Genomic DNA, 8,825 nt, shown 5'->3' on the forward strand with positions numbered 1-8,825 from the left:
TTTTGTCGGGTAGAGTTTCAGTTCTGAGACCGATCTCGTGATTCCTGTCTACCCCGGGTATCCTCTGCCACTAGTGCTATCTCCACTACCTTTCTGAAGGTGGTAGGGAAGGCCATCCCAATTGGACCTTGAAGTGTAAAATTCAAACCCATGATAAAATGATGTACCCATAGTTTCTTGTCCTTAATGTATTCCACATAAGGAAGGAGCTCGATAAACCTACTCTCATATTGAGCCACTGTAAGACCTCTTTGATAAAGATAATGGAACTGCTCTATCTTTTTCTGTCGAAAATGCTCTGACAAGTACCTCTCTCAAAATCTTTCTAGGAAATACTCCCATGTGACGGTATCCATCCTCACTCCACCTATGATCTCCTCTTGATGCCACCAATTGGATGCATCCCCTCTCAACTGATGAACTGTGAGGCGTGCCTTTAGATTACTCCCATAGGGTCGTAATCCAAACAACACTGTAGGCTCTGGAACCATGCCTCTGCTACTGTTCCCTCAGTGGAACCCATAAATAATGGTGGCCCAAGTCGAATCAATTCCTTGATATCATCTCCTATACGTCTAGGAGGTCTAACAAATGGGTGTCCTCTCTAGTGTATTGACTCATCTTCATGCTCATCCTACCCCTCTAACTGTCTTGGTGGGGGACTCCTAGTCCTTTCTCTGCCTCTGGGCCCACCTCCTCCAGGTTCCTCTGCTTCCACTACTAAAATTTGCTGATCTGGCTGAACTATTGGTACTGCCCTCTGTTGAACTACACCGATCAAAGTTTGAAGTGCATCTATAATGTCCTAATTCAGGTTTGATGGTGGTGGAGGTTAAGGTGGTCGTGGTGGAGGTGGTCCATCCCCCTGTCCTGCTCTACCACCTCTTGCCCTACAACCTATGCCTTGTTGGTTGCTTCGAGTAACACGAATGCCCAAACTACGAGGGAAAAACACACACAATTTACTATTTAGTTTAAGTTTCAGAAGCGTAAGGGTTTAAGGTTCCTAGTGTTGAAACATGGGCTCTGATATTTAGCTTGTCATGAACAACATTGTAGGGTTTCAATTTTAAATTTTTTATGGATAGTTGTTCAACATACCAATTTCATTGGGAGCTGCTATCCTCCTTACAAATTGCACCATTGACTACATTTCAAATAAAGGAAAATTTTAAAAATGTTCAGCATTTGATCTTTATGATCTGTATATTTTGTGATCACAAACAACAACAAAATTGTGAAAATTTAGAATGAACGGACAAGGATAAGCTCCCTACAAATTTCCAAAAAAAATGCCAAAAAAAAAACAAATTTGTCAATTATATTAGAGGTGAGTATGAGAGCAATGAGAAGCAGTGGTTGTCAGCTGAGCTAGGGCTCAATCCCTAGCCTGTGTCTATTGTGTGCCCCTTTTTGCTATTATTCTTCCCTATTCTTTTTGGGTTAATGGTTTTTTGGAAAAATTTGGTGTGGGAGTTGATTCTTCAAGCACATTTGAATAAAATTTTAGATTGGGTTTTTTCTTATTTGCATAGCAGTGCCTGTGATTTCTTCTTCATTACTAAGGATGGATGGTTCTTCTCCAATTGTGCATGCAATGAGATTTGAATGATTCCAATTCAAGGAAGAGCTCGAAGATGAAAAAAGCTAATGGTTTTTTTTTCACATAGCCATGATCACCATGTTCTGGCTATTACTCCAAGAACAGTGTTGGAGGACATTAAATTGGACCAAGCATGCTTTGATATGCAAATTTATTGGAATCTAGATTTCCTTATCTACTCTTGAGGCATGGATCCACTATTCATGGTAGGTGGAAGGAGATATGGAGATCATGCTAGTAGGGAATAGCTATTCTTTTTTTGTATTCTCATGAATGTCTAATTGTGATCATGTGTTGGAAGGAGGCCCTTATTTCTACAACCATGTTAGGTTATTTGTCAAACCTTGGCATTCAAGATTTAATTAACCTGAGGATATCCCTTCAACTGTGCCAGTTTGGGTTTGCTTACCTTGCCTTCCCTTGGAATTCTAGTGAGAAGAAATCCTCTGTCAAAATGCTACTTTACAAGGAAAGAAGACTATAATTGTGCATCAATTCCTTAATAAAAAGGTTATTTCTTTTGCTAGAGTTTGTGTTAAAATTAATTTGAATAACCCATTACCAAATTCTTTGGATATTTCTCTTGGGGCTTCTTCTTGGGTGCAACAATTAGATTATGAATTCCTCCCTTTCCAGTGTTGGATATGGCATGAGTATGGTCATTTACAACATCAATGTCCATGCAACTTGACTTCCAAAGGAGTGGATGGTTCTATGGTCAGCAATGGTGGTTGTTTGGAAGATATTGTAAGGAAAGGACAAGCTTAGATGGATAATATAACCAAGGGGAAGTATCAGTCGAATGCTACATGAAAGGGAAAGGCTCAAATGCAGGATAAGGATGGATTTACCCCTGTCCACCCATGCGCTAAGGGCTATGGTCAGAAGATGCCATTGAAAGATAGATTATCTGATTTGGGTTTTAATTGCTTTGAGGTGATAGATAGAATGGTTCTAGAGGAGGCTATTCCTCATAGTGTCTCTTTTGACCTAATTTTGTAAGATGAGAGGCTTTTACCTAATAATGCTTATGGGGCATCTCTAGTTGTGGTACATCAAAACTATGAAGTCCCTATAGCTCTTATGTTGGATTCTGTTGTGACACTTGTGGTGTCAAAGGATAATGATATTGTTCTGGCCAACTTGGTTAAGGATGTGCTATCATCTGGTAAGGGTCAGGGCTCTCCTCTCCCCTTAGGGTTGATTCCTAGACCCTTTAGGTGGGTTTCCTTTACTCCTCCTCTAAGGAGTGGGAACAAAACAAACCAAGAGAAGATTAAACTCACAGAAGATATATTCATGGAATCTAGGTTAGTGAAACCATTGGATGCTCATTTTCCTCATTCTACTCAATGATGATTATTCTCTCATGGAAAGTTAGGGGGTTGAATAGCATCCCTAGACAAAAGGCTATTCAAATTCTGGTGGTTGATCATTCTCCTAATTTTTTGTATCCAAGAGACTAAGCTCTCTATGGAGTCTATGGTCCAACATGCCTCTAGCATTTGGACTCATGGGCAATGCTAGTGTGTTAGGGCTAGGGCAGTGCTGGTGGTTTTGCTATCTTTTGGGATCCATGGAAAATTTCTCCCAGTGGCTGGGTGTCTTCTCGCTTAGCTCTCTCTATGGTGTCTTCTACTTTGGAATTAGGAGAGGAAATCGTGACTACTAATGTGTAGGTGCCTGTGTATTTTGTGGAAAAGGAGGAACTTTTGAGGCATATTCAATATGTTAGAAATTGTCACCCTTTTCATCCTTGGGTGTTAGCAAGGGACTTCAATTTAGTGTTAAGTCTAGAGGAGAAGCAAGGTGGTTTGGCTAGATTGGGGCCTTATTCTACTCTTCTTCAGCAACATATATCACTTTTTCATCTCTTTGATGTTAAGCCTTCTAAAAATCTATATACTTGAAATAATCAAATGACTAGGGCTGATGCTATCTCAGAACATTTAGAAAGATTTCTAGTTAGTGGCACCCTTAATCTCTCTTCAAAAATCCTAGACTGGAGGGGTTCTCATCATTGGTCAATTAAATTTTTTGCTACTGGTGCTTCTATTCCAAAGCATCCACTTTTTAAGTTCCCATTGATGTAGCTTCATGACTCCTCTTTTTTTTATTTTGTTTTATGTTGGTGGAGGGATGGCACTCCTGCATATGGTACAGTTATGTTTTCATTTTTTAAAAGGCTTCAACATGTTAAAAGGCAACTCAAGATATGGAATAGAGAATGTTTTGGGAACCTTCATTCTATGAAGAGGCTTGCTTAGGAAGATCTTGATGTCATCACAAGGCAGATTAGAGATCGAGATTTCTAAGAGGATCTTGGAAGGGCTGAATCCCTTGCTTCTAGAGCTCTAGAAGAATGGGAACTTCATGAGGAAATTTTTTGAAAGAAAAAGGATAGATTTGATTGGCTCCAAGAAGGTGATCAGAACATTACTTTTTCCATAAAACAGTGCAATCTGACTAGAATTAGAGAAATATCTATTCTTTAGTTAGTTCTAATGGTACCCAACTAACTTCCTTATTAGCTTTATTCTACGAGGCTACTTGGTACTTTTATACCCTCTTCTTTGAGGACTCTCCTCATACTAATAATGAAGAAAATATTATTTTTTCTTGTATTCCTTCCCTTATCACTCGGGAAATGAATGATTATCTCATGCGACCAATATCTTTGGAGGAGCTGGAGGAGGTGGTATTTGGCATGCCTAAGGGAAAGGCTCCTAGTCTTGATGGCTTTCTAGTTGAGTTCCTTTAGGAATTCTAGGACATTATTAATCATGATTTGTTGGGGGTGGTTAAGGAATTCTATTCTAGCAAGCAAATGCTTTGGGCATTGAATTTGACTTTCTTGACTCTTATTGCAAAAAGATAGGGTATTAATCAATTGGAGTTTTTTGACTAATTGCCTTATGTAGTGTGGTTTACAAAGCCATTACTAAGTTGATTGTTGAGAGAATTAAAATGTGGCTCCCCATTATTATCTCAGAGAAACAAGGTGGTTATTTTCTTGGAAGAAATTTTTTGGACTGGGTGGTTATTGCTATTGAGGCCATTCACTCTATGGCTAGTTTAAGGGAGAGAGCAATGTTTGTTAAGATGGATATGGCTAAGGCCTATGATGGAGTTAAATGGAGTTTCCTAAGGAATATTCTTCTTACCTTTAGATTTAGCTCTGATTAGGTGAGTTGGACTATGAGTTGTGTTACTTCTGCCTCTTTTTAAATTTTTCTTAATGGTCAACCTTCCCAACTATTTGATGGCTCTAAAAGCCTCCACCAAAGTGACCCTCTCTCCCCATATCTATTCATTATCATGGCTAAGAGCTTGGGAAAATTCATTAAGTATCAGGTGTCCTAGAATTCTATACAAGGGTGGTGGTGGGGTAATGGTTTACCTACTCTTTCTCACCTTCAATTTGTTGATATTCTTCTCTTATGGGTCTTGCTAGGATTAAGGAAGCTGAAGCCTTTCGACATACACTAGATATTTATTTGCAACTTCAGGCCAAAAAGCTAATGAGCACAAATCTTCCATTTACTTTTTTAACAATCCTAATTCTATTTAGCAAAGGGTTGTTGATATCCTACAATTTCAGATTGGGTCGCTTCCTTTGACTTATCTTGGCATCCCTATTGTTGTTTCTAGGCAACCACATCTCTTCTAGAAAAAAATGATTAAAAAGCTTTAGGATAAGGTAAATCATTGGACTTGTAGATGGATTTCTATTTCTTCTTAGGTTACTCTTCTTCAATTTTTTATCCAAGCTCTTCCTACTTATAGAAGAATGGTTCACACTACTCCTATTTACTTTCTCAAGGAGTTTTTGGTCTTTCTCAAAAATTCCTTTGGAATGGTAATTTGCATAGCACTAAATGGAGTTTGATTAGTTGGGAGACTATTTGTAGGCCTAAAAAGGAGGGTGATCTTGGTCTTTGATTAGCTCTCTTGAGTAGTCAAGTGTTGGCTGCTAAGTTTTATTAGCAATGGTGCTTTGCACAACATCAACATTGGGCTTGTATAATTACCCATAAATAATTTCATGGTGTTGATCCTTTCTTTGTTTCTACACTTCCTCTTGAAGGTCATTGCTCAATGGTCAGGAATACTCTGAAGACTGGTGTTGTGTTAGTCAAGAGACATCTATTCTGGAAATGTAAGGCAGGCTTTGAGCCTTTGTTTTGGTCTGATGCTTGGGATGGATTCCCATCCATATTGTCCATGTACCCATATCTTTAGAATCTTTGTGATTCTTTTCATGCTATTGGATGGGATAAAGTGGCTCATTACAAGACTCCTTATCAATTGGGACCTATTGTTGGTTACAGATGGAAGCACTCTTCTAATTCGTCTCCTAGAGGCATAGATGTAGATCATCAAGAGCTTTCTCAAATTTTGACCTCTAGGGAGTGTTCCTCTTTGCTAGGTCTAGATATTTTGGCTTGGGGAGGTACCTTGTTTGGTAAATATCATGTCTCTGCAAGGTATCATGAGATAGCTAGACAATTATTTGGGGATGCTATGGTCCCTTGGTGGAAGCAAGTTTGTAATAAAGTTTCTTGGTCCAAGTGCATTTTTTTCATATGGCTAGTGGCTCATAGCCACTGTCTTAATGTAGAGTTTAAGGCACCTCTTATTTTGTTTTGTATGGTAATGGGCAGGAGTTTGTCTCCCATCTTTTCTTCCATTGCTTCTTTTCTACTCAGCTATGAAACCTTTGGTGGAGTGCTTGGAGTTGCTCTTGTAGGCATGCTTTCTCTTTCCCTAAGTTCTAGGCTTGCTTGGGTGGTGCTTCCTCCAATTCTTCTCCTCTCCATGCTGCTTGGATTGTTGGCCCATCATTCATTCTATGGTATATCTAGATGGAGAGGAATTGACAAATATTCCAAGATTTTTTGATTGGGTATGGATTAGGTTGATCTTGCTATATGCAGTCACCTCAATTTTCATCTTTAGGATGAGGTTGTAGCTCAAAGCTATAAAAGAGTGACCAGGAAACCTCAGCAATAAAGAAAAGACCAAGTGAATTGGGATGGCCATTAGACTCCTCCTCCCCATGGAGTTCTAAAAATTAACACTAATGGTTCTTCTCGGGGGAATCCAAGCCCTGCTGGTATTGGGGGAGTGGCTCGTTGTAGTTTTGGCGATGTTAAATTTTTTTTCTCAGTGCATAAGGGTGACTACACTAATAATTTGATGGAAGCTTAGGCCATTTTATATGTTATGGAACAAATTTGTTTGCAGGGATGGTGCAAGATTATCTATGAGACTGACTCCCAAATGCTGGTGAACTTGCTTTCCTCATAGGAGGTTGATTATGTCAATTGGTAGCTAGACACTATTGTCAATTGGATTCTTCTCTTTTGTACCTCTCTTGAGTTCACTAGGTTTACTTACATTCCTCATGAATGGAACAAAGTTGCTGATTGTTTAGCCAAATGGGCTTTTGGTCATGCTCTGGGCTAGAATATTATAGGTAGGGGGAAACTTCCCTTTGAGATAGTGCAATAATTTGATGAACTTGTTGCTCGGGATAGAGCTCCTTGTTGAGCTCTCCTTTTTTTAATCATTTCTATCTTAATAAATTTTTACCCCTCTTTTTCCTAATTTCAAAAACAAATTAAGCACTAATGACTCTAAAGTGTATGATTACAAAATTTCATAATAATAATAATAGTAATCTCAACAAAAATTGTGAATATTATTTTATGTACAAATTTATTTTGATTAGTGGTCGTAGGATTGAAGCTCGTGCACTCTCTGACAGAGTGTATTAAGTTAACAACAACATAAATTCCTATATTAAATCTTTGTAAAATACTCTATTTATAAATAAAAATTAAATATATCAAATATCATTGCATAGTTCAACCACATTTTTCCCACCACTCATCAAGATTTCTTATTTCTTTTGCCTATACTTGGCTTTCTCAACTACATTGTTGAGTTTACCCTTGTCAGACAAAAACTTGAAGAAATTTTCAAAAAATTGTGCATAGTTATGCTTCTTAGTTTCATTCTCCCTCTTCCAACTTCTCATCTTCTCATCTTCCATTAATATCTTCTACTTCAAAGTTTCAATCTTAGATTACGTCTCTGTCAAAATCATCATGAGGCTTCCTTCATCCATCTTCCCTCTCAATTCCTCTACAACTTGACCTTTCCTGCTCTAGAGATTCTCCAGACAAGTAACATACTCTTCTTTCCAATCTTTTATAACACCCAACACAGTCAACTCAATGTTGTTTTCCATGTATTTCTCCAATCTTTGTTGAAATATTGGGTGAACAACATTCAACCAATCCAAACCATCTGAATTTGTATCAAAGTAGATAAGAGAGATGGGCCCTTCCTTCATCCCATCTAATTCATAAACAATGTTATCAACTGGAAAATAGATAATGAAATTGATCCCATCAATTTGAGACATAGAAGTAGAAGCCTCTTCTTATTTTGAAAAATTATTGTGAGCTTCCCAAAGTACATTGTTATTTGTAATAGAAAGAGATTTGAGTAGTGGTGTGTTAAAATTTCTACTGCACTCCTTCGAATTGGAGAGTTGTGGACGAATTTCCACATGAGATGGGTAGTTCATGAGTATGGAAATTATGGCATAAGTTGCACACACATTGGTGAGTTGTTTCTTTGAACAAAAGAGATTCACAAGATCGAATATAGGTCTATTATCATTCTTTGGTAATCTGTAGTTTGGCAGGAAGACAATGCCATTAATGGGTAAAAGGTCATTTAGACATTGTGAGTCCAGAGAATGTAATTCCTCTACTCTAACTCCCTTCAGTTCCATTTCACAAATAATTTGTATCAGAACACTTTGTTCACATTGAACTGAATGCCAAGACATTTTCAACTATTGGTAAATGTAAATAATGAGATTTAAGTTGCTTTATCTGGAGGGTTTTTGAGAAGTAGGGTAATAGTGGTTCCATCAATTATAAATAGTGTTTTTTTTTGAAATTAAGGTTGAGATAATTAGTTTATTTGAAATGCTGACATAAAAATTAAAAACATTTTTAAGGAAAAAGTTAAAGTGATTTAGATTTTAGTTAGAAATAGAGAAAGTTTTAAAAATTCCTATAAGAATTTTTCTTTAAGATGATCAATGTAATTAAAATGCCCTCTTTAGAAAAGATTAGATATTTGTATACATAATATTATATAATTTTTTTGGGACATTTCTAATAGTTTGTAAAAAATATTA

This window comes from Cupressus sempervirens, chromosome 5, assembly GCF_028749045.1.
Source record: "Cupressus sempervirens isolate cs-2001-9-10 chromosome 5, ASM2874904v1, whole genome shotgun sequence".
Classification (NCBI taxonomy): domain Eukaryota; kingdom Viridiplantae; phylum Streptophyta; class Pinopsida; order Cupressales; family Cupressaceae; genus Cupressus; species Cupressus sempervirens.